The sequence below is a fragment of the Stenella coeruleoalba genome (assembly GCF_951394435.1).
Source record: "Stenella coeruleoalba genome assembly, contig: scaffold_64, whole genome shotgun sequence".
NCBI lineage: Eukaryota > Metazoa > Chordata > Mammalia > Artiodactyla > Delphinidae > Stenella > Stenella coeruleoalba.
In genome coordinates this window covers 1,556,144-1,583,361 of record NW_027646265.1, presented here as the reverse complement: position 1 = coordinate 1,583,361, position 27,218 = coordinate 1,556,144, and the positions used below count along the sequence as shown (strand labels likewise).

Here is a 27,218-nt window from a genome sequence, read left to right as displayed (position 1 = left end):
GATTCAGGTATGATGATTCTAACTGAAATAAGTCACACAGAAAAAGAAACATCATAAGATATCAGTAATACACGGAATGTAAACTTGGCTACACAGGAACTGAATTACAGAACAGAACAGGGTCTCAAATTTAGAAAACCAACTTATGCTTGCTTAAGGGTAAAGGTGAGTTGGGGTGCTGCATAAAACCAGAGATTGAAATGAGCACAGATAAAGTTCCTTAAGCCAAATATGGAATAGACAAGAGCTACTCCTTGCTCAACGAAATGGACTCAACACTCCATATTAAACGCCTAAGAATGTACCTGACTAGTAAGTATCTTAAAACCTATGGATTGCTATGTCTCCGAAAGAGAATCAAGCATGTGTATAAGGGCATAAACGCAGCAGTGATAGGATTGGAGAGGTTCGTGAGCAAATGAAGACCCTTTGAAGTCATATTGCATGGTACCCATTCCACAGGTTTCAACTACCCAGGTTTAAGGTATTCTTCCTTCATCTAAAACATGCATGTGGAACCTAGAGTATGATCAACCATGTGATCGGGAGACGTGTTCAAATATGTCTCAGTTTTCGAACCCTGGTACTCGGGTGCAACATTCCAGACGCTTTACTAACACTCTCCCCACTTGGAGAGTCAGTCCCTTTAACCACCTGTTTGGCCCAGTTTGCAATTTCTGTGGAAGATGAACAGGAATAGCGAGAGCCAATGAAAGACTAGCTGGAGGTGTCTGGATGGGCAAATTTAACTCTCATTTCCCACCAGGAAGAGGAATTAACCAAAGGCTCAGCGTGCCATGCCGGAACCACATTAGGGCCTGAAGCCATCCTGCGGTGTTGCGGCCAGCTCACAAGAAAGCGAGTTGAAGAAAGGAGCTCAGGGGCACTGTAATTCACAAACCTGCAGAGTTATAAATGACAGCTATCGTCCAAAAATAGACTGAAGTAAGGCTGCCAAGAGGACTTGAAAGCGGGGCAGAATTGCAGGAAACCGATTTCAGGAGGTAGACTGGAATTGCATTGAAAGCGTAGGAAAAGAGGCAGAACGTCCCCAATGATGCACTTTGCCAAAAGGGCATATGCGTTTTTTCCTGAATATATTCAGGAAAAAACGCATATGCCCTTTTTGGCCAACCAAGCAAGCTTGCAAAGGAAATCGGCACTACAATGAAGTCTCACTTCCCCCCGGTCAAAAGGGCCATCAGAATAAAGTGTAAAATCCAGAAAGGCAGGACAGGCCATGGAGAACTGGGAGCCTTGTTATGCTGATGGGCGGGATGTAAATTGCCAACAGACACTCGGGAGAAGTGTATGGTGTTTCCTGAAACATCTAAAAAACAAAGCAACAGAGCCTAGGGCACTTCCACTTATGGTCCTATAGCTTAGGGAAATTAATATCAAAAAGACACAGCAACCCCAAAATTTGGGACGGCTCTTTTTACAGGAATCTCTTCTACGGCACAAGTTAAATATCCCAGAGAGCATATAATGGATAAAGAAGTTGCGGTACTTCTGTACAACAGAATACCACTCAGCAATGAAATCTATGTCACCAGGCCTGTACCAGCATAATGAGTGGATTGAGGCACGATGATTCTAAGTGAAATAAGTCACACAGAAAAAGAAACATCATAAGGTATCACTAATACATGGAATGTGAACTTGGCTACACATGAACTGAATTACAAAACAGAACAGGGTCTCAAGTTTAGAAAACCAACTTATGCCTGCTTAAGGGGGAAGGTGAGTTGGGGTGCTGCATAAAAGCAGAGTTTGAAATTAGCACAGATACCATTCCATAAGCCAAATATGTAATAGACAAGAGCTACCCCTTGCTCAACGAAATGGATTCAACAATGATGTATCACGTCACACCTGGTAGAATAGGCATCATTGAAAATCTACAAACAAAAAATGCTGGAAAGGGTCTGGAGAAAAGGAACCCTCTTCCACTATTGTTGGGAATATAAATTGATACAGTCATTATGGAGAACAATATGGAATTTCTTAAGAAACTAACAATAGAATTACCATATGATACAGCAATCCCAGTACTGGACATATACCCAGACAAAACCATAAATCAAAAAGAGTCATTCACCGCAATGTTCATTGCATCACTATTTACAATATCGAGGTAATGGAAGCAACCTAAATGCCCACAGACAGACGAATGCATAAAGCTGTGGTACATATATAAAATGGAATATTACTAAGCCATGAAAAGGAATGAAATTGGGTCATTTGTAGAGACGTCGATGGATCTAGAGACTGTCATACAGAGTGAAGTAAGTCAGAAAGAGAAAAACAAATCTTGTATATTCATGCATATATGTGGAACCTAGAAAAACTGTACAGATTAACCATTTTGCAAGGCATAAATAGAGCAACAGATGTAGACAACAAACGTATGGACAACAAGGGGGGAAAGCTGTTGGGGGGTGGTGGTGGGAGGAGTTGAGAGACTGGGATTGGCATGTATACATTTATATGTATAAAATAGATAACCAATAAGAACCTGCTGTATAAAAATATAAAATAAAATTCAAAATTAAAAAGAAATAAAATTTAAAAAATAAAACAGAAAAAACAATTATTCCCTGCACATACATGTATTTATATGAATAAATTATTTCCATGCTTATATCTGTAAATACAAAAAAGAGGAATAAAATCTACCTTGAACCAAAAACGAAAAAGAGAAAAAAACACAGAACCCACCAGTTCCACAGAGGAAAACCGTATCAGGGCACTTGCTCCAGTTGTAAACAATTCTGAAGTTGGTCAGTGGTGGGGAATCGTCTCCCATTCAGCCAGCAGCCCCCACGCAACAAGCGTCCTCATTGCAAAGCTGGGGCACCGTGCCGAGGCATCTGTGAGTAAACGTGAGCTGAGCCCCAGGCCAGTTGCTGCTGAACTATTCCCACCCGTCCCAGGTAAAACACCTGAATATATACAAGGACTTGAAAGCCTAGAGGAAGGGCCATAGAGCCACACGAGTGACAGCATGCCGGCCGACTTGGTGCCTGCAGGCCAGCCAGGATGGTCCTGGCCCTGGGTGCTCTTCTGGAAGATTTCCATTTCCCTGCCTGAGATACCCGTCCTGTCCCTGCCCCCACTGCTTTTTTCCTTCCTCACCTCTGCCCAGGGAGAAATTCCAGCAGCAGGTATGGGTGACACATCCTCTTCTTTAGCAGGTGGCAGCCTGGCAACTGCTGCAGAAAGTCCAGCAGAGCCCCACTCACAGTGGGCCACCCACAAAGCCGTGGCCTCTCACTCCCTCCCACCAGCCCAGCCCCGAGACTGCTGACAGGGCAGAGAAAATGGTGTCAGGCACGGCTGCAGGGGCTCTTGCTGCCTGGAGTGGTATTTATATTGATCTCAACCCAGGCACACCTGGGGAGGGCTGGCCGGCACGGTAAGGCTGCCCAGGTCAGCCAATCATCACCCCTCAGGGGCTCACAGTTGCAGAAAATGGAACTTGCTGAACCGGCCAGGTCCAAGGAACAGGTGTGGGCTCCTGAGAGTCAGGATAGACAAGGGGCTGCAGCTTTGGCTTGTTTTCTAATCATTTTATCTGGCCCATGAGTGGGAGACAACTTCAAGAAAACCCTCTCCTAATGAGAGGAACCCAGGAGTCAGGCAGAGGAGGGGTGGGTGGTGGTTGGAGACAGAGGCCTGGTGCCCTGGGTGCAGTGGAAGTCTCTGGAAGACCAGGTGGAGGGAGGCCTCATGGAGTGATGCCCAGGGTCACAGACCTGTCGCAGCTGCTGTTTGTTAGTTCAAGTCCTGCTCTGAGGTGCTCTGTGTCAGCTCTGAGCGACAGGTGAGCTGGGGGTGCTCTGCAATGAGGGCTATGTGCACGGTTCCTGTGTGCCCAGCCCTGCCACGGTACCTGCAAGGGTAGCTCTGTATCCTGGGAGGGGCCTGACCACGAGAGCCCCGTGGGCTGGGGTGGGGGTGGGGTACCTGCCCAGGTGAGCTCCATATTCTGGGATTGGTCTGACCACGAGAGCCCCATGGGCTGCTGGGGACCTGGTAAAGGATGTCAGGACAGTCAGTGAAGCCACCGAGGATATACCTCCAGTTGCTCCTAATTCCTACACCCTGCTGGTCATTCTACCAACCACCAGGACATGGTATTCTGTATTAGTCTTCAATGATGCCTTCTTTTGTATTCCATTAGTCCCAGAGTCACAAGAAATTTTGGCTTGTGAGTGGCAGGACTCAACATACAACTAAAACAATACTTCCGGGCCGTCTGGCCCCAAGGGTGCAAAAATTCCCACACCATCTTTGGGGAAAGCTTAGCTAAAGACCTAAAAGTTCTACCTCTGGAAAAGGAAACCCTCCTTCAATATGCAGACGACATTCTGATCACCAGCCCTACTAAGGAGGCCTCTGAACTACCAAGCCAATAAAGGATAGAAGTTGTCCAAGAAAAAGCTCAAATATCACAGACTGCGGTGACCTGCCTGGGCTTCATTCTCACAGAAGGTCAGAGAAGCCCATCCCAGGAAAGGGAAGAAACCATTTTCAGCCTTACCCCTTTCTAAAACTAGAAGACAGCTTAGGGGTTCCTGGGGAGGCCAGGGTTTGCTGCTTCTGGATCCCTAACTACAGTCTACTAGCTGGGCCTCTATATGAAACACTGAAAGGAAAAGATGATGATCCTTTTGAATAGAATCCAGAAGTGGCCTTTCAAGAATGGAAAGAGCAGTCAATTCAGACCCTTGCCCTGGAACTCCCTAATTTAGCTAAACCCTTTGATCTTTACAATCCCGGTGAAAGGTGAATCGCCATTGGAGAATTAGTGCAAAAACTGGGACCACTTGAAATGGAACAATGCAAGAATGCCATCCAGGTAGGATAAACTACGGTCACTAAGGGGCTTGGCCCACTGCCACATCTGGCCAAGATACTGGCGGTATCTAAAAACCTGGAAATCAGCAGCCCAAAAGGCCACCTCCCTCCTAAGGGAAAAGGACCCCACGTGGTGATCCTAACCACCAACCATGCCCTGAAGTTGCAGGGTTCTCTCCGTGGGCACACCGACCTCGAGTGAGGAGGCCCTCCAACTCCAACATCCAGAGAGATAACCGGGGGCAACAGGGCACCATGACGACTCGTGTGAACATCACTTGACCTGGAGTTTCTCTCATAAAACAACAAGAGTGTGTCCCAAAAGAGTAGACTACTGCTTGCAGGACTTACTGCACCCAGAGGGGAGCTAATAATCTTGGCGGGGGAACAGTATACCACACTGTCACCATAGAAAAGCCTACAGACACCGTGATGATGGTGGCCAATAAGACCGGCTGGACTCCTGTTTACTTCAAAAGGCTGTTGACTCAGTAGCCATCATGGTCCTTGGTCACCACTGACCCTGGACTGTCTGGGAGTTGAGCGGGCAGGGCTCTGACACCTGGTGCTGTTTGTACGTTAATTCAGGGGCCTAACTGAAGAAAGCGCAGACTACTGGTCAGAGCATCTAGGCTGGCAGAGACGGTCAGCCTAAGGTGGCCGAACAAATGTGGGGCGGGGTGAAACCGGCCCCCACAGCGTCTCTGCACATCTCTTTCCTGGACCCTTAAAGGTCATTAGAATCTATAACACTTCCAATGCTGGTGCTCAGGTGGACGAGCAGGGAGGCAGGGGTCCTGGGGACAATCAACGTCACCGGGAGGCTGCTGGGGAGAAGCTCTGACCCTCGCCCCAGGGTATGAGGGCTCCCAACTCAGCACTCAGCAGTTACAGAAGAAGGGTCTGCACCCTCAGCACTCCAAGAATGAGGAACGGGACAAAAGGCAGAGGAGGGGTTTGTCCCCAGCAAAGCCCATTAAAAATCCCTGGGAGATAAAAATAGAATCTGGGCAATAAAGTCAAGTCTAACCTTTTTTATCCTTTGTGCTTTGTCTAATTTCACGTGCTCCTAGGGTCCCGCATGCAGAGGTTCCACACCCGGCACTTCAGACCAGATTTCCTAGTGCAGAATGGCTGGGTCGACACCTCAGCTCCTGGGGCCCAGTGCAGACTCCACGATATAGAGCCTGAGCTACAGCCAACCCGGCCCTCGAGAGCTCCGCCGCCTCCCTCCCTCCCACTGACTCTGACAGGATCTCTACACAGCAGCCCAGCCCACAGCCCACGGGGTAGTGCATGCTCTCACCTCTCCATTCTCTGATCAAAATATAAAGTTTCCTTTGCTTGTGAACCAAACTCAGTCTCGATCTGTTGGCCCCAATGACACTGGGCAGGGGGACACTTGTTGGGGTCCACTCTGGAGGATCAGTAACAGAAATTGAGACTATTGTAACCTCAATGAACAGATGTGTGAGCCAAACTGTAGTTAACATAGAACAGTGTATAAGGCTCGGGTAAAATAAGATGTTTTTAACACTTCCATTTGATATTTCCATCACTTTTTATAAGCAAGTTCAGTGAAAAGGTTTGTCTTATTTGTCAGGTCAATATTAGAGAAACGAAGTGATTTCTTTCCAAGGATGTACAGCTAATAATCTTGGTTAAACCTTCAATCTTGTTTTAAATGCTTTTCCATTGAAAATGATACCTCTCTTTCAGCTCCCCCATTTCTGAGAAGTATAAAATCTTATAATTTATTATTACCAAAGGGGAAAGGTGGGAGGAGGGATAAATTAACAGTTTGGAATGAACACATACACACTGCTATGTATAAAATAGATCATCAACAAGGAACTACTGTATAGCACAGGGAACTACACTCAACATTTTGCAATAACCTATAAGGGGAAATAATCTGAAAAAGAATAGATATTTTTATTGACATCATCTATCAATGACAGTTAAAGTGTAGCCTAAGGGAAGCTGGTGGTGAGTGCTTCTGACCCTGAAGACTTCAATCATCTAAAGTTTGGACTCTGCCTACTTCCCAAGGCCCTTAATGAACATATGTGTAGCTGTAGCTTAAAAAATTCCCCAGTTTGGGTTTCGGGGAGACACTGATTTTGAAAAAGCCCTGGTGTTCTCCTTACATGAATGGGACTCTTCCTACTGCTAAAACATGTCTGTCACACCCAGAGGATGGTATACCGTCTGATCGGGAAGAGTTTGGAAAAGGCATCTCATCTCCTCATCTCCTGGTGCTCGGGTTCACCCCTCCAGCGTCTTTACTAACAGTCTCCCCACTTGGAGATGTCAGCACTGTCAACATCCTGTTGCGTACAGTTTGGAATTTGTCCAGAGGATGAAGCGGAAGGATGAGGAACAATGAGAGACAAGTCCTAGGTGTTCAGACAGGCACATGTCACTCTAATTTCCAATCAGGAAGACGAATTGACCAAAGGCTAGGGTTGCCCATGGAAACAGTATAGGGCTTGAGGAAATCCCGCTGCTTTGTGGCCAGTTCCCATAAACACGAGTTGAACAATGGAACTCAGGGGCAGTAAAATTCACAAAACTGCAGAGTTGAAAATATCCATCACTGAAAAATGTCTTGAGGAAAGTCAGAGAAAAGGACTTGTAAGCAAGGGAGAATGGCAGGAAAGGGATTTGAGGAGGTAGAAAGGACTCGCCATTAAGCACAAGAAAAGGAGCTGAACATTGCCAACATTGCCAACATTGCAGTTGGCCAAAAAGGGTGTATGCGTTCTTTTCTGTATATATTCAAGAAAAGGGCATACACTTTTTTAGCCAACCAAACAGGTGGGCACTGGAAGTCAATACTACAAAAGATATCACTTCGCATCAGTCAGAAGAGCCATCCTCATAAAGCGTAAACAACAGAAACGCAGGACAGGGCAACGAGAAGAGGGAGCCCTGTGAGACTTATAGTGGAAATGTATATTGCCAACGGCCATTCTGGAGAAGTGTATTGTGTTTACTAAAGCATCTAAAAAATGAGCTACAGAGCATAGGGCACTTGCACTCATGGGCGTATATCTTGGGAAAAACAAAAATCGAGAGGACACAGGCACCCCAATGTTTACCCCCTCTCTGTTTAAAAGATCCTCGACTAGGATATAACTTAAATGTCTCTGGAGGGAAAAAATGGATAGAGATGTGGTACTTAGGTAGAGTGGAGTATTATTCAGCCTGGAAATCAATGAAATATGGCCAGTTGTAACGACTCCGGAGGAGTTACGTATGATCATTCTAAGTGACAGAATTCAAAAAGAAAAAGACACATATCATAAGATATCACTTAAAGGTGGAATCCAAAATGGCTACACATGAAATAAATTACAAAACAAAAACATAGTCAAATATGTAGAAAACACGCATAAGGCTGCTAAACGGGAAAGGTGGGGAGGGGTGAGGCATCATCCAGGAGGTTGAAATTAGCAAAGATACCATTCCAAATACCAAACTGATAATCAACAAGGCCTACACGGTAGCTAAAAGAACTGCACTCAGCACACTCAAGTCACCGGAAAAGAATATATACGACTGGTAAGAATCTGAAAAAGAATTTATTGATGTCTCTCTGTACGTGAATCAAGTGGATGTACAGCAGCAAGAAACAGAGCTTTGAAAATCAGCTGTAACCAATATAGTAATAAATTGAAAAAAATAAACGACAGAGAGACAGAGAAAACCTCTTACAACTTTTCCTCAGGGATGGTGATGCAACATGGATTGAACACATCTAGACCCACAGCAGGATGAGACATAAGGCTGGAAACTGTTTGCGCTAAGAGAAATGTGAGGTTGGGTGAGGAAATGCACACCCTTTAAAGTAATACTACCTGGTACCCATTCAATGGGTCCCAAATCTGCAGGTTCAAGGGATCTTCCTACAGCTAAAACATGCATGGAAAACCCAGAGGACTGTACACCATGTGATCGGGAGATGTGTCTAAAATGCACCTCATTTATCCTCTCCTGGTGCTCCTGTTCACCATTCCAGCCACGCTACTTAGAATCTCCCCACTTGGAGAATCAGCACATTTAAACTTCTGTTTCACACATTTTGCAAATTGTGAGGAGGATGAACGGGAAGAGGGGGAACCAATGAGAGAAGAGTTGTAGGGGTTTGGACGGGCACATATCACTCTAATTTCCCATTAAGAATAAGAATTAAAGAAAGGCTCAGCCTGCCTCGCCGGAGCCAAAATAGGGCCTGAAGCAATCCTGCGGGTTTGAGGCCAGCTCACAAAAGAACAACTTAAAAAATGGAGCTCAGGGTCACTGCAATTCACAAACCTGCAGAGTTATAAATGAAAACTAACGTCCAAAAATATGTTGAGGTAAGGCAAAGAAGAGGATCTGAATGCAAGACAGAATTGCAAGAAACAGATTTCAAGAGATAGATTGGACTCGTCTTTAACGCACATGAAAAGCGGCAGAATTTCGACAATGATGCAGTTGGCCCAAAAGGGCGTATGCGTTTTTTCCTGATTATATCCAGGAAAAAACGCATACGCACTTTATGGGCAACGAAGCAAGCAAGCAATGCAAATGTGCACAACAAAGAAGTCTCACTTCCCACCGGTCAAAAGGGCCATCCTAAAAAATTGTAAAAACCAGAAATGCAGGACAGGCCATGGAGAACAGGGAGCCTTTATACGCTGATGGGCAGTGTGTGAACTGCCGAGAGCCACTCTGGAGAAGTGTATGGTGGTTCCTAAATCATCTAAAAAACAGAGCTACAGAGCATAGGACACTTCCAATCATGGGAGTATATCTAGGGAAGTCTAAAAATCAACAAGACACAAGCACACCACAGTTTAGGGCTACTCTGTTTACAAGAACCTCAACTTCAGTACACCTTAAATATCCCAGGAAAGAGAACAATGGATAAAGAAGATGTGGTACTTATGTACAATGGAATATCTCTTCACCATGAAATCAATGTAATAAGGCTAGTAGAAGGATAAAGAGTGGATTTAGGTCCGATAATACTACTTGAAATAAGTCAAACAGAAAAAGAAACATATCATAAGATATCACTTATAGAGGGAGGGTAAATATGGCTGCACAAGAAATGAATTACAGAACAGAACAGTGTCTCACATTTAGAAAACACACTTATGTCAGCTTAAGGGGAAAGGAGAGGTGGGGTGATGCATAAAACCAGAGTTTGAAATTAGCACAGATACCGTTCAATAAACCAAATAGGTATTAGACAAGATCTACACCTTGCTCAATGAACAGGCCTCAACACACCCTATACACCGCAGAGAAATATATCTGAGGAATAAGAATCTTAAAACCCATGTATTGATATATCTCCATAAGGGAATCAAGTGTGTGCAGAGCGGCACAAACACAGCAGTGAAAAGGAGCTAAACCCCATTATAGAAATAAATTTTAAAAACAAAACGCTGAAACAATGAAAGAGAGAAAAATTCTTACAAAATTCGCTCAGGGGCTGTGATGCAACCTGGATTGACCACATATAAACCCACAGCTGGATAAGACATAAGGCTGGACACTTGGGGCTGACAGGATTGGTGAGCTTTGGTGAGCAACTGCCGAAAGTTTAATGCAATACTTCATGCTAATCAGTCCAAGGGTCCCAACACTCCAGGTTGAAGGGAATCTTCCTACAGCTAAACCATGCTTGGGAAACCCAGCGACTGGTATACCATATGATCGGGAAAGGTTTCTAAAACGCACCTCATTTTTCCTCTCCTGGGGCTCCGGATCGACATTCCAGCCGCTTTACTAACAACATCCCCACATGGAGTCAATGCCTTTAAGTTCTGGTATCGCACAGTCTGCAGTTAGTGCAGAGGATGAATGGGAATAGGGGGAACCAGTGAGAAACTAGCTGTAGCGGTTTCAATGGGCACATGTCACTCTAATATCACATCAGTAAGAAGAATTAACCAAAGGCACAGCAAGGTGCCCCAGAAGAAAAATAGGGCTTCAAGGAATCCTGTGGTTATGGGGCAAGACCACAAAAATAAGAGCTAAAAAATGGAGCTAAGGGCCACTGCAATTCAAAAACCTGCAGAGTTATAAAGGCCAACTATTTTTAAAAAATATATTGAGGTAAGGCTATGAAGAGGCATTGAAAGCAAGGCAGAATTGCAGGAAACCGATTTCAGGAGGTAGACTGGAATTGCATTGAAAGCATATGAAGAGAGTCAGAAACTCGACAATGATGCACTTGGCCAAAAAGAGCGTATGCGTTTTTTCCTGAATATATTCAGGAAAAAACGCATACGCACTTTTTGGCCAACCAAGCAAGCTTGCAAAGGAAATCTGCACTACAATGAAGTCTCACTTCCACCCGGTCAAAAGGGCCATCTGAAAAAAGTGTAAAATCCAGAAAGGCACAACAGGCCATGGAGAACTGGGAGCCTTCTTATGCTGATGGGCGGGATGTAAATTGCCAACAGCCACTCTGGAGAAGTGTATGGTGTTTCCTGAAACATCTAAAAAACAAAGCAACAGAGCCTAGGGCACTTCCACTTATGGTCCTATAGCTTAGGGAAATTAAAATCAAAAAGACACAGCCACCCCAAAGTTTGGGACGGCTCTGTTTACAAGAACCTCGTTTACGGTACAAGTTCAATATCACAGAAAGTGAAAAATGGATAAAGAACTTGTGGTACTTACGTACAATGCAATATCACTCAGCAATGAAATCTATGTCATCAGGCCCGTAGCAGCATAATGAGTGGATTCAGGTATGATGATTCGAACTGAAATAAGTCACACAGAAAAGAAACATCATAAGGTATCACTAATACACAGAATGTGAACTTGGCTACACATGAACTGAATTACAAAACAGAACAGTGTCTCAAGTTTAGAAAACCAACTTACGCTTGCTTAAGGGGGAAGGTGAGTTGGGGTGCTGCATAAAACCAGAGATTGAAATGAGCACAGATAAAGTTCCTTAAGCCAAATATGGAATAGACAAGAGCTACTCCTTGCTCAACGAAATGGACTCAACACCCCATATTAAACGCCTAAGAATGTACCTGACTAGTAAGTATCTTAAAACCTATGGATTGCTATGTCTCCAAAAGAAAATCAAGCGTGTGTACAGGGGCATAAACGCAGCAGTGATAGGATTGGAGAGGTTCGGTGAGCAAATGAAGACCCTTTGAAGTCATATTGCATGGTACCCATTCCACGGGTTTCAACTCTCCAGGTTTAAGGTATTCATCCTTCAGCTAAAACATGCATGTGGAACCCAGAGTATGATCAACCGTGTGAACGGGAGACGTGTTCAAATATGTCTCAGTTTTCCTCCCCTGGTACTCGGGTGCAACATTCCAGACGCTTTACTAACACTCTCCCGACTTGGAGAGTCAGTCCCTTTAACCTCCTGTTTGGCCCAGTTTGCAATTTCAGCGGAAGATGTACAGGAATAGGGAGAACCAATGAGAGGCTAGCTGCAGGTGTCTGGACGGGCAAATTTAACTCTAATTTCCCACCAGGAAGAGGAATTAACCAAAGGCTCAGCATGCCGGGCCGGAACCAGATTAGGGCCTGAAGCCATCCTGCGGTGTTGCGGCCAGCTCAAAAGAAAGCGAGTTGAAGAAAGGAGCTCAGGGGCACTGTAATTCACAAACCTGCAGAGTTATAAATGACAGCTATCGTCCAAAAATAGACTGAAGTAAGGCTGCCAAGAGGACTTGAAAGCGGGGCAGAATTGCAGGAAACCGATTTCAGGAGGTAGACTGGAATTGCATTGAAAGCATAGGAAAAGAGGCAGAACGTCCACAATGATGCACTTGGCCAAAAAGGGCGTATGCGTTTTTTCCTGAATATATTCAGGAAAAAACGCATACGCCCTTTTTGGCCAACCAAGCAAGCTTGCAAAGGAAATCTGCACTACAATGAAGTCTCACTTCCCCCCGGTCAAAAGGGCCATCTGAAAAAAGCGTAAAATCCAGAAAGGCAGGACAGGCCATGGAGAACTGGGAGACTTGTTATGCTGATCGGCGGGATGAAAATTGCCAACAGACACTAGGGAGAAGTGTATGGTGTTTCCTGAAACATCTAAAAAACAAAGCAACAGAGTCTAGGACACTTCCACTTATGGTCCTATAGCTTAGGGAAATTAAAATCAAAAAGACACAGCCACCCCAAAGTTTGGAACGGCTCTGTTTACAAGAACCTCGTTTACAGTACAAGTTCAACATCGCAGAAAGTGAAAAATGGATAAAGAAGTTGTGGTATTTACTTACAAAGCAATATCACTCAGCAATGAAATCTGTGTCATCAGGCCCTTAGCATCACAATGAGTGGATTCAGTTATGATGATTCTAACTGAAATAAGTCACACAGAAAAAGAAACATCATAAGATATCAGTAATACACGGAATGTAAACTTGGCTACACAGGAACTGAATTACAGAACAGAACAGGGTCTCAAATTTAGAAAACCAACTTATGCTTGCTTAAGGGGAAAGGTGATTTGGGGTGCTGCATAAAAGCAGAGATTGAAATGAGCACAGATAAAGTTCCTTAAGCCAAATATGGAATAGACAGGAGCTACTCCTTGCTCAACAAAATGGACTCAACACCCCATATTAAACGCCTAAGAATATACCTGACTAGTAAGTATCTTAAAACCTATGGATTGCTATGTCTCCAAAAGAGAATCAAGCATGTGTACAGGGGCATAAACGCAGCAGTGATAGGATTGGAGAGGTTCATGTGCAAATGAAGACCCTTTGAAGTCATATTGCATGGTACCCATTACACGGGTCTCAACTCTCCAGGTTTAAGGTATTCTTCCTTCAGCTAAAACATGCATGTGGAACCTAGAGTATGATCAACCATGTGAACGGGAGACGTGTTCAAATATGTCTCAGTTTTCCTCCCCTGGTACTCGGGTGCAACATTCCAGACGCTTTACTAACCCTCTCCCGACTTGGAGAGTCAGTCCGTTTAACCTCCTGTTTGGCCCAGTTTGCAATTTCTGCGGAAGATGAACAGGAATAGCGAGAACCAATGAGAGGCTAGCTGGAGGTGTCTGGACGGGCAAATTTAACTCTCATTTCCCACCAGGAAGAGGAATTAACCAAAGGCTCAGCATGCCGGGCCGGAACATGATTAGGGCCTGAAGCCATCCTGTGGTGTTGCGGCCAGGTCACAAGAAAGCGAGTTGAAGAAAGGAGCTCAGGGGCACTGTAACTCACAAACCTGCAGAGTTATAAATGACAGCTATCGTTCAAAAATAGACTGAAGTAAGGCTGCCAAGAGGACTTGAAAGCGGGGCAGAATTGCAGGAAACCGATTTCAGGAGGTAGACTGGAATTGCATTGAAAGCATAGGAAAAGAGGCAGAACGTCCACAATGATGCACTTGGTCAAAAAGGTCGTATGCGTTTTTTCCTGAATATATTCAGGAAAAAACGCATACGCCCTTTTTGGCCAAACAAGCAAGCTTGCAAAGGAAATCTGCACTACAATGAAGTCTCACTTCCCCCCGGTCAAAAGGGCCATCTGAAAAAAGTGTAAAATCCAGAAAGGCAGGACAGGCCATGGAGAACTGGGAGCCTTGTTATGCTGATGGGCGGGATGTAAATTACCAACAGACACTCAGGAGAAGTGTATGGTGTTTCCTGAAACATCTAAAAAACAAAGCAACAGAGCCTAGGGCACTGCCACTTATGGTCCTATAGCTTAGGGAAATTAAAATCAAAAAGACACAGCCACCCCAAAGTTTGGGACGCCTCTGTTTATAAGAACCTCATTCACAGTACATGTTCAACATCGCAGAAAGTGAAAAATGGATAAAGAAGTTGTGGTATTTACTTACAAAGCAATATCACTGAGCAATGAAATCTATGTCATCAGGCCCTTAGCAGCACAATGAGTGGGTTCAGGTATGATGATTCTAACTGAAATAAGTCACACAGAAAAAGAAACATCATAAGATATCAGTAATACACGGAATGTAAACTTGGCTACACAGGAACTGAATTACAGAACAGAACAGGGTCTCAAATTTAGAAAACCAACTTATGCTTGCTTAAGGGGAAAGGTGAGTTGGGGTGCTGCATAAAACCAGAGATTGAAATGAGCACAGATAAAGTTACTTAAGTCAAATATGGAATAGACAAGAGCTACTCCTTGCTCAACGAAATGGACTCAACACCGCATATTAAACGCGTAAGAATGTACCTGACTAGTAAGTATCTTAAAACCTATGGATTGCTATGTCTCCAAAAGAGAATCAAGCATGTGTACAGGGGCATAAACGCAGCAGTGATAGGATTGGAGAGGTTCGGTGAGCAAATGAAGACCCTTTGAAGTCATATTGCATGGTACCCATTACACGGGTCTCAACTCTCCAGGTTTAAGGTATTCTTCCTTCAGCTAAAACATGCATGTGGATCTCAAGTATGATCAACCATGTGAACGGGAGACGTGTTCAAATATGTCTCAGTTTTCGTACCCTGGTACTCGGGTGCAACATTCCAGATGCATAACTAACACTCTCCCCACTTGGAGAGTCAGCGCCTTTAACCTCCTGTTTGGCCCAGTTTGCAATTTCTGCGGAAGATGAACAGGAATAGCGAGAACCAATGAGAGGCTAGCTGGAGGTGTCTGGACGGGCAAATTTAACTCTCATTTCCCACCAGGAAGTGGAAATATACAAAGGCTCTGTGTGCCATGCCGGAACCAGATTAGGGCCTGAAGCCATCCTGCGGTGTTGCGGCCAGCTCAAAAGAAAGCGAGTTGAAGAAAGGAGCTCAGGGGCACTGTAATTCACAAACCTGCAGAGTTATAAATGACAGCTATCGTCCAAAAATAGACTGAAGTAAGGCTGCCAAGAGGACTTGAAAGCGGGGCAGAATTGCAGGAAACCAATTTCAGGAGGTAGACTGGAATTGCATTGAAAGCATAGGAAAAGAGGCAGAACGTCCACAATGATGCACTTGGCCAAAAAGGGCGTATGCGTTTTTTCCTGAATATATTCAGGAAAAAAAGCATACGCCCTTTTTGGCCAACCAAGCAAGCTTGCAAAGGAAATCTGCACTACAATGAAGTCTCACTTCCCCCCGGTCAAAAGGGCCATCTGAAAAAAGTGTAAAATCCAGAAAGGCAGGACAGGCCATGGAGAACTGGGAGCCTTGTTATGCTGATGGGTGGGATGTAAATTGCCAACAGACACTCGGGAGAAGTGTATGGTGTTTCCTGAAACATCTAAAAAACAAAGCAACAGAGCCTAGGGCACTTCCACTTATGGTCCTATAGCTTAGGGAAATTAAAATCAAAAAGACACAGCCACCCCAAAGTTTGGGACGCCTCTGTTTATAAGAACCTCGTTCACAGTACAAGTTCAACATCGCAGAAAGTGAAAAATGGATAAAGAAGTTGTGGTATTTACTTACAAAGCAATATCACTCAGCAATGAAATCTATGTCATCAGGCCCTTAGCAGCACAATGAGTGGGTTCAGGTATGATGATTCTAACTGAAATAAGTCACACAGAAAAAGAAACATCATAAGATATCAGTAATACACGGAATGTAAACTTGGCTACACAGGAACTGAATTACAGAACAGAACAGGGTCTCAAATTTAGAAAACCAACTTATGCTTGCTTAAGGGTAAAGGTGAGTTGGGGTGCTGCATAAAACCAGAGATTGAAATGAGCACAGATAAAGTTCCTTAAGTCAAATATGGAATAGACAAGAGCTACTCCTTGCTGAACGAAATGGACTCAACACCGCATATTAAACGCCTAAGAATGTACCTGACTAGTAAGTATCGTAAAACCTATGGATTGCTATGTCTCCAAAAGAGAATCAAGCATGTGTACAGGGGCATAAACGCAGCAGTGATAGGATTGGAGAGGTTCGGTGAGCAAATGAAGACCCTTTGAAGTCATATTGCATGGTACCCATTACACGGGTCTCAACTCTCCAGGTTTAAGGTATTCTTCCTTCAGCTAAAACATGCATGTGGAACCCAAGTATGATCAACCATGTGAACGGGAGACGTGTTCAAATATGTCTCAGTTTTCCTCCCCTGGTACTCGGGTGCAACATTCCAGATGCTTTACTAACACTCTCCCCACTTGGAGAGTCAGCGCCTTTAACCTCCTGTTTGGCCCAGTTTGCAATTTCTGCGGAAGATGAACAGGAATAGCGAGAACCAATGAGAGGCTAGCTGGAGGTGTCTGGACGGGCAAATTTAACTCTCATTTCCCACCAGGAAGTGGAAATATCCAAAGGCTCAGTGTGCCGTGCCGGAACCAGATTAGGGCCTGAAGCCATCCTGCGGTGTTGCGGCCAGCTCAAAAGAAAGCGAGTTGAAGAAAGGAGCTCAGGGGCACTGTAATTCACAAACCTGCAGAGTTATAAATGACAGCTATCATCCAAAAATAGACTGAAGTAAGGCTGCCAAGAGGCCTTGAAAGCGGGGCAGAATTACAGGAAACCGATTTCAGGAGGTAGACTGGAATTGCATTGAAAGCATAGGAAAAGAGGCAGAACGTCCACAATGATGCACTTGGCCAAAAAGGGCGTATGCGTTTTTTCCTGAATATATTCAGGAAAAAACGCATACGCCCTTTTTGGCCAACCAAGCAAGCTTGCAAAGGAAATCTGCACTACAATGAAGTCTCACTTCCCCCCGGTCAAAAGGGCCATCTGAAAAAAGTGTAAAATCCAGAAAGGCAGGACAGGCCATGGAGAACTGGGAGCCTTGTTATGCTGATGGGCGGGATGTAAATTGCCAACAGACACTCGGGAGAAGTGTATGGTGTTTCCTGAAACATCTAAAAAACAAAGCAACAGAGCCTAGGGCACTTCCACTTATGGTCCTATAGCTTAGGGAAATTAATATCAAAAAGACACAGCAACCCCAAAATTTGGGACGGCTCTTTTTACAGGAATCTCTTCTACGGCACAAGTTAAATATCCCAGAGAGCAAATAATGGATAAAGAAGTTGCGGTACTTCTGTACAACAGAATACCACTCAGCAATGAAATCTATGTCACCAGGCCCGTACCAGCATAATGAGTGGATTGAGGCACGATGATTCTAAGTGAAATAAGTCACACAGAAAAAGAAACATCATAAGGTATCACTAATACACGGAATGTGAACTTGGCTACACATGAACTGAATTACAAAACAGAACAGGGTCTCAAGTTTAGAAAACCAACTTATGCCTGCTTAAGGGGGAAGGTGAGTTGGGGTGCTGCATAAAAGCAGAGTTTGAAATTAGCACAGATACCGTTCCATAAGCCAAATATGTAATAGACAAGAGCTACCCCTTGCTCAACGAAATGGATTCAACAATGAGGTATCACCTCACACCTGGTAGAATAGGCATCATTGAAAATCTACAGACAAAAAATGCTGGAAAGGGTGTGGAGAAAAGGAACCCTCTTCCACTATTGTTGGGAATATAAATTGATACAGTCATTATGGAGAACAATATGGAATTTCTTAAGAAACTAACAATAGAATTACCATATGATACAGCAATCCCAGTACTGGACATATACCCAGACAAAACCATAAATCAAAAAGAGTCATTCACCGCAATGTTCATTGCATCACTATTTACAATATCGAGGTAATGGAAGCAACCTAAATGCCCACAGACAGACGAATGCATAAAGCTGTGGTACATATATAAAATGGAATATTACTAAGCCATGAAAAGGAATGAAATTGGGTCATTTGTAGAGACGTCGATGGATCTAGAGACTGTCATACAGAGTGAAGTAAGTCAGAAGGAGAAAAACAAATCTTGTATATTCATGCATATATGTGGAACCTAGAAAAACTGTACAGATTAACCATTTTGCAAGGCATAAATAGAGCAACAGATGTAGACAACAAACGTATGGACAACAAGGGGGGAAAGCTGTTGGGGGGGTGGTGGTGGGAGGAGTTGAGAGACTGGGATTGGCATGTATACATTTATATGTATAAAATAGATAACCAATAAGAACCTGCTGTATAAAAATATAAAATAAAATTCAAAATTAAAAAGAAGTAAAATTTAAAAAATAAAACAGAAAAAACAATTATTCCCTGCACATACATGTATTTATATGAATAAATTATTTCCATGCTTATATCTGTAAATACAAAAAAGAGGAATAAAATCTACCTTGAACCAAAAACGAAAAAGAGAAAAAAAACACAGAACCCACCAGTTCCACAGAGGAAAACCGTATCAGGGCACTTGCTCCAGTTGTAAACAATTCTGAAGTTGGTCAGTGGTGGGGAATCGTCTCCCATTCAGCCAGCAGCCCCCACGCAACAAGCGTCCTCATTGCAAAGCTGGGGCACCGTGCCGAGGCATCTGTGAGTAAACGTGAGCTGAGCCCCAGGCCAGTTGCTGCTGAACTATTCCCACCCGTCCCAGGTAAAACACCTGAATATATACAAGGACTTGAAAGCCTAGAGGAAGGGCCATAGAGCCACACGAGTGACAGCATGCCAGCCGACTTGGTGCCTGCAGGCCAGCCAGGATGGTCCTGGCCCTGGGTGCTCTTCTGGAAGATTTCCATTTCCCTGCCTGAGATACCCGTCCTGTCCCTGCCCCCACTGCTTTTTTCCTTCCTCACCTCTGCCCAGGGAGAAATTCCAGCAGCAGGTATGGGTGACACATCCTCTTCTTTAGCAGGTGGCAGCCTGGCAACTGCTGCAGAAAGTCCAGCAGAGCCCCACTCACACTGGGCCACCCACAAAGCCGTGGCCTCTCACTCCCTCCCACCAGCCCAGCCCCGAGACTGCTGACAGGGCAGAGAAAATGGCGTCAGGCACGGCTGCAGGGGCTCTTGCTGCCTGGAGTGGTATTTATATTGATCTCAACCCAGGCACACCTGGGGAGGGCTGGCCGGCACGGTAAGGCTGCCCAGGTCAGCCAATCATCACCCCTCAGGGGCTCACAGTTGCAGAAAATGGAACTTGCTGAACCGGCCAGGTCCAAGGAACAGGTGTGGGCTCCTGAGAGTCAGGATAGACAAGGGGCTGCAGCTTTGGCTTGTTTTCTAATCATTTTATCTGGCCCATGAGTGGGAGACAACTTCAAGAAAACCCTCTCCTAATGAGAGGAACCCAGGAGTCAGGCAGAGGAGGGGTGGGTGGTGGTTGGAGACAGAGGCCTGGTGCCCCGGGTGCAGTGGAAGTCTCTGGAAGACCAGGTGGAGGGAGGCCTCACGGAGTGATGCCCAGGGTCACAGACCTGTCGCAGCTGCTGTTTGTTAGTTCAAGTCCTGCTCTGAGGTGCTCTGTGTCAGCTCTGAGCGACAGGTGAGCTGGGGGTGCTCTGCAATGAGGGCTATGTGCACGGTTCCTGTGTGCCCAGCCCTGCCACGGTACCTGCAAGGGTAGCTCTGTATCCTGGGAGGGGCCTGACCACGAGAGCCCCGTGGGCTGGGGTGGGGGTGGGGTACCTGCCCAGGTGAGCTCCATATTCTGGGATTGGTCTGACCACGAGAGCCCCATGGGCTGCTGGGGACCTGGTAAAGGATGTCAGGACAGTCAGTGAAGCCACCGAGGATATACCTCCAGTTGCTCCTAATTCCTACACCCTGCTGGTCATTCTACCAACCACCAGGACATGGTATTCTGTATTAGTCTTCAATGATGCCTTCTTTTGTATTCCATTAGTCCCAGAGTCACAAGAAATTTTGGCTTGTGAGTGGCAGGACTCTACATACAACTAAAACAATACTTCCGGGCCGTCTGGCCCCAAGGGTGCAAAAATTCCCACACCATCTTTGGGGAAAGCTTAGCTAAAGACCTAAAAGTTCTACCTCTGGAAAAGGAAACCCTCCTTCAATATGCAGACGACATTCTGATCACCAGCCCTACTAAGGAGGCCTCTGAACTACCAAGCCAATAAAGGATAGAAGTTGTCCAAGAAAAAGCTCAAATATCACAGACTGCGGTGACCTGCCTGGGCTTCATTCTCACAGAAGGTCAGAGAAGCCCATCCCAGGAAAGGGAAGAAACCATTTTCAGCCTTACCCCTTTCTAAAACTAGAAGACAGCTTAGGGGTTCCTGGGGAGGCCAGGGTTTGCTGCTTCTGGATCCCTAACTACAGTCTACTAGCTGGGCCTCTATATGAAACACTGAAAGGAAAAGATGATGATCCTTTTGAATAGAATCCAGAAGTGGCCTTTCAAGAATGGAAAGAGCAGTCAATTCAGACCCTTGCCCTGGAACTCCCTAATTTAGCTAAACCCTTTGATCTTTACAATCCCGGTGAAAGGTGAATCGCCATTGGAGAATTAGTGCAAAAACTGGGACCACTTGAAATGGAACAATGCAAGAATGCCATCCAGGTAGGATAAACTACGGTCACTAAGGGGCTTGGCCCACTGCCACATCTGGCCAAGATACTGGCGGTATCTAAAAACCTGGAAATCAGCAGCCCAAAAGGCCACCTCCCTCCTAAGGGAAAAGAACCCCACGTGGTGATCCTAACCACCAACCATGCCCTGAAGTTGCAGGGTTCGCTCCGTGGGCACACCAACCTCGAGTGAGGAGGCCCTCCAACTCCAACATCCAGAGAGATAACCGGGGGCAACAGGGCACCATGACGACTCGTGTGAACATCACTTGACCTGGAGTTTCTCTCATAAAACAACAAGAGTGTGTCCCAAAAGAGTAGACTACTGCTTGCAGGACTTACTGCACCCAGAGGGGAGCTAATAATCTTGGCGGGGGAACAGTATACCACACTGTCACCATAGAAAAGCCTACAGACACCGTGATGATGGTGGCCAATAAGACCGGCTGGACTCCTGTTTACTTCAAAAGGCTGTTGACTCAGTAGCCATCATGGTCCTTGGTCACCACTGACCCTGGACTGTCTGGGAGTTGAGCGGGCAGGGCTCTGACACCTGGTGCTGTTTGTACGTTAATTCAGGGGCCTAACTGAAGAAAGCGCAGACTACTGGTCAGAGCATCTAGGCTGGCAGAGACGGTCAGCCTAAGGTGGCCGAACAAATGTGGGGCGGGGTGAAACCGGCCCCCACAGCGTCTCTGCACATCTCTTTCCTGGACCCTTAAAGGTCATTAGAATCTATAACACTTCCAATGCTGGTGCTCAGGTGGACGAGCAGGGAGGCAGGGGTCCTGGGGACAATCAACGTCACCGGGAGGCTGCTGGGGAGAAGCTCTGACCCTCGCCCCAGGGTATGAGGGCTCCCAACTCAGCACTCAGCAGTTACAGAAGAAGGGTCTGCACCCTCAGCACTCCAAGAATGAGGAACGGGACAAAAGGCAGAGGAGGGGTTTGTCCCCAGCAAAGCCCATTAAAAATCCCTGGGAGATAAAAATAGAATCTGGGCAATAAAGTCAAGTCTAACCTTTTTTATCCTTTGTGCTTTGTCTAATTTCACGTGCTCCTAGGGTCCCACATGCAGAGGTTCCACACCCGGCACTTCAGACCAGATTTCCTAGTGCAGAATGGCTGGGTCGACACCTCAGCTCCTGGGGCCCAGTGCAGACTCCACGATATAGAGCCTGAGCTACAGCCAACCCGGCCCTCGAGAGCTCCGCCGCCTCCCTCCCTCCCACTGACTCTGACAGGATCTCTACACAGCAGCCCAGCCCACAGCCCACGGGGTAGTGCATGCTCTCACCTCTCCATTCTCTGATCAAAATATAAAGTTTCCTTTGCTTGTGAACCAAACTCAGTCTCGATCTGTTGGCCCCAATGACACTGGGCAGGGGGACACTTGTTGGGGTCCACTCTGGAGGATCAGTAACAGAAATTGAGACTATTGTAACCTCAATGAACAGATGTGTGAGCCAAACTGTAGTTAACATAGAACAGTGTATAAGGCTCGGGTAAAATAAGATGTTTTTAACACTTCCATTTGATATTTCCATCACTTTTTATAAGCAAGTTCAGTGAAAAGGTTTGTCTTATTTGTCAGGTCAATATTAGAGAAACGAAGTGATTTCTTTCCAAGGATGTACAGCTAATAATCTTGGTTAAACCTTCAATCTTGTTTTAAATGCTTTTCCATTGAAAATGATACCTCTCTTTCAGCTCCCCCATTTCTGAGAAGTATAAAATCTTATAATTTATTATTACCAAAGGGGAAAGGTGGGAGGAGGGATAAATTAACAGTTTGGAATGAACACATACACACTGCTATGTATAAAATAGATCATCAACAAGGAACTACTGTATAGCACAGGGAACTACACTCAACATTTTGCAATAACCTATAAGGGGAAATAATCTGAAAAAGAATAGATATTTTTATTGACATCATCTATCAATGACAGTTAAAGTGTAGCCTAAGGGAAGCTGGTGGTGAGTGCTTCTGACCCTGAAGACTTCAATCATCTAAAGTTTGGACTCTGCCTACTTCCCAAGGCCCTTAATGAACATATGTGTAGCCGTAGCTTAAAAACTTCCCCAGTTTGGGTTTCGGGGAGACACTGATTTTGAAAAAGCCCTGGTGTTCTCCTTACATGAATGGGACTCTTCCTACTGCTAAAACATGTCTGTCACACCCAGAGGATGGTATACCGTCTGATCGGGAAGAGTTTGGAAAAGGCATCTCATCTCCTCATCTCCTGGTGCTCGGGTTCACCCCTCCAGCGTCTTTACTAACAGTCTCCCCACTTGGAGATGTCAGCACTGTCAACATCCTGTTGCGTACAGTTTGGAATTTGTCCAGAGGATGAAGTGGAAGGATGAGGAACAATGAGAGACAAGTCCTAGGTGTTCAGACAGGCACATGTCACTCTAATTTCCAATCAGGAAGACGAATTGACCAAAGGCTAGGGTTGCCCATGGAAACAGTATAGGGCTTGAGGAAATCCCGCTGCTTTGTGGCCAGTTCCCATAAACACGAGTTGAACAATGGAACTCAGGGGCAGTAAAATTCACAAAACTGCAGAGTTGAAAATATCCATCACTGAAAAATGTCTTGAGGAAAGTCAGAGAAAAGGACTTGTAAGCAAGGGAGAATGGCAGGAAAGGGATTTGAGGAGGTAGAAAGGACTCGCCATTAAGCACAAGAAAAGGAGCTGAACATTGCCAACATTGCCAACATTGCAGTTGGCCAAAAAGGGTGTATGCGTTCTTTTCTGTATATATTCAAGAAAAGGGCATACACTTTTTTAGCCAACCAAACAGGTGGGCACTGGAAGTCAATACTACAAAAGATATCACTTCGCATCAGTCAGAAGAGCCATCCTCATAAAGCGTAAACAACAGAAACGCAGGACAGGGCAACGAGAAGAGGGAGCCCTGTGAGACTTATAGTGGAAATGTATATTGCCAACGGCCATTCTGGAGAAGTGTATTGTGTTTACTAAAGCATCTAAAAAATGAGCTACAGAGCATAGGGCACTTGCACTCATGGGCGTATATCTTGGGAAAAACAAAAATCGAGAGGACACAGGCACCCCAATGTTTACCCCCTCTCTGTTTAAAAGATCCTCGACTAGGATATAACTTAAATGTCTCTGGAGGGAAAAAATGGATAGAGATGTGGTACTTAGGTAGAGTGGAGTATTATTCAGCCTGGAAATCAATGAAATATGGCCAGTTGTAACGACTCCGGAGGAGTTACGTATGATCATTCTAAGTGACAGAATTCAAAAAGAAAAAGACACATATCATAAGATATCACTTAAAGGTGGAATCCAAAATGGCTACACATGAAATAAATTACAAAACAAAAACATAGTCAAATATGTAGAAAACACGCATAAGGCTGCTAAACGGGAAAGGTGGGGAGGGGTGAGGCATCATCCAGGAGGTTGAAATTAGCAAAGATACCATTCCAAATACCAAACTGATAATCAACAAGGCCTACACGGTAGCTAAAAGAACTGCACTCAGCACACTCAAGTCACCGGAAAAGAATATATACGACTGGTAAGAATCTGAAAAAGAATTTATTGATGTCTCTCTGTACGTGAATCAAGTGGATGTACAGCAGCAAGAAACAGAGCTTTGAAAATCAGCTGTAACCAATATAGTAATAAATTGAAAAAAATAAACGACAGAGAGACAGAGAAAACCTCTTACAACTTTTCCTCAGGGATGGTGATGCAACATGGATTGAACACATCTAGACCCACAGCAGGATGAGACATAAGGCTGGAAACTGTTTGCGCTAAGAGAAATGTGAGGTTGGGTGAGGAAATGCACACCCTTTAAAGTAATACTACCTGGTACCCATTCAATGGGTCCCAAATCTGCAGGTTCAAGGGATCTTCCTACAGCTAAAACATGCATGGAAAACCCAGAGGACTGTACACCATGTGATCGGGAGATGTGTCTAAAATGCACCTCATTTATCCTCTCCTGGTGCTCCTGTTCACCATTCCAGCCACGCTACTTAGAATCTCCCCACTTGGAGAATCAGCACATTTAAACTTCTGTTTCACACATTTTGCAAATTGTGAGGAGGATGAACGGGAAGAGGGGGAACCAATGAGAGAAGAGTTGTAGGGGTTTGGACGGGCACATATCACTCTAATTTCCCATTAAGAATAAGAATTAAAGAAAGGCTCAGCCTGCCTCGCCGGAGCCAAAATAGGGCCTGAAGCAATCCTGCGGGTTTGAGGCCAGCTCACAAAAGAGCAACTTAAAAAATGGAGCTCAGGGTCACTGCAATTCACAAACCTGCAGAGTTATAAATGAAAACTAACGTCCAAAAATATGTTGAGGTAAGGCAAAGAAGAGGATCTGAATGCAAGACAGAATTGCAAGAAACAGATTTCAAGAGATAGATTGGACTCGTCTTTAACGCACATGAAAAGCGGCAGAATTTCGACAATGATGCAGTTGGCCCAAAAGGGCGTATGCGTTTTTTCCTGATTATATCCAGGAAAAAACGCATACGCACTTTATGGGCAACGAAGCAAGCAAGCAATGCAAATGTGCACAACAAAGAAGTCTCACTTCCCACCGGTCAAAAGGGCCATCCTAAAAAATTGTAAAAACCAGAAATGCAGGACAGGCCATGGAGAACAGGGAGCCTTTATACGCTGATGGGCAGTGTGTGAACTGCCGAGAGCCACTCTGGAGAAGTGTATGGTGGTTCCTAAATCATCTAAAAAACAGAGCTACAGAGCATAGGACACTTCCAATCATGGGAGTATATCTAGGGAAGTCTAAAAATCAACAAGACACAAGCACACCACAGTTTAGGGCTACTCTGTTTACAAGAACCTCAACTTCAGTACACCTTAAATATCCCAGGAAAGAGAACAATGGATAAAGAAGATGTGGTACTTATGTACAATGGAATATCTCTTCACCATGAAATCAATGTAATAAGGCTAGTAGAAGGATAAAGAGTGGATTTAGGTCCGATAATACTACTTGAAATAAGTCAAACAGAAAAAGAAACATATCATAAGATATCACTTATAGAGGGAGGGTAAATATGGCTGCACAAGAAATGAATTACAGAACAGAACAGTGTCTCACATTTAGAAAACACACTTATGTCAGCTTAAGGGGAAAGGAGAGGTGGGGTGATGCATAAAACCAGAGTTTGAAATTAGCACAGATACCGTTCAATAAACCAAATAGGTATTAGACAAGATCTACACCTTGCTCAATGAACAGGCCTCAACACACCCTATACACCGCAGAGAAATATATCTGAGGAATAAGAATCTTAAAACCCATGTATTGATATATCTCCATAAGGGAATCAAGTGTGTGCAGAGCGGCACAAACACAGCAGTGAAAATGAGCTAAACCCCATTATAGAAATAAATTTTAAAAACAAAACGCTGAAACAATGAAAGAGAGAAAAATTCTTACAAAATTCGCTCAGGGGCTGTGATGCAACCTGGATTGACCACATATAAACCCACAGCTGGATAAGACATAAGGCTGGACACTTGGGGCTGACAGGATTGGTGAGCTTTGGTGAGCAACTGCCGAAAGTTTAATGCAATACTTCATGCTACTCAGTCCAAGGGTCCCAACACTCCAGGTTGAAGGGAATCTTCCTACAGCTAAACCATGCTTGGGAAACCCAGCGACTGGTATACCATATGATCGGGAAAGGTTTCTAAAACGCACCTCATTTTTCCTCTCCTGGGGCTCCGGATCGACATTCCAGCCGCTTTACTAACAACATCCCCACATGGAGTCAATGCCTTTAAGTTCTGGTATCGCACAGTCTGCAGTTAGTGCAGAGGATGAATGGGAATAGGGGGAACCAGTGAGAAACTAGCTGTAGCGGTTTCAATGGGCACATGTCACTCTAATATCACATCAGTAAGAAGAATTAACCAAAGGCACAGCAAGGTGCCCCAGAAGAAAAATAGGGCTTCAAGGAATCCTGTGG

General features: G+C 44.8%; 2 long non-coding RNA genes across 4 annotated transcripts in view; both read right to left on the bottom strand.

Annotated features, from left to right (window-relative positions):
• LOC307181231 overlaps positions 1-27,218 on the bottom strand; it is a 526,820-nt gene that overhangs the window by 314,492 nt on the left and 185,110 nt on the right. The window lies entirely within an intron of this gene.
• LOC307181228 overlaps positions 18,956-27,218 on the bottom strand; it is an 89,561-nt gene continuing 81,298 nt past the window's right edge. For 2 of the 3 annotated variants that reach the window (XR_013826180.1, XR_013826181.1), the window contains 2 exons: positions 22,521-22,631; positions 18,956-19,224 (listed from right to left, as the gene is read on the bottom strand). This is a non-coding gene — a long non-coding RNA (uncharacterized lncRNA). Of the gene's footprint in view, positions 19,225-22,520; positions 22,632-26,950; positions 27,052-27,218 lie in introns of those variants that run through there. The other variant, XR_013826182.1, reaches the window with a different exon arrangement.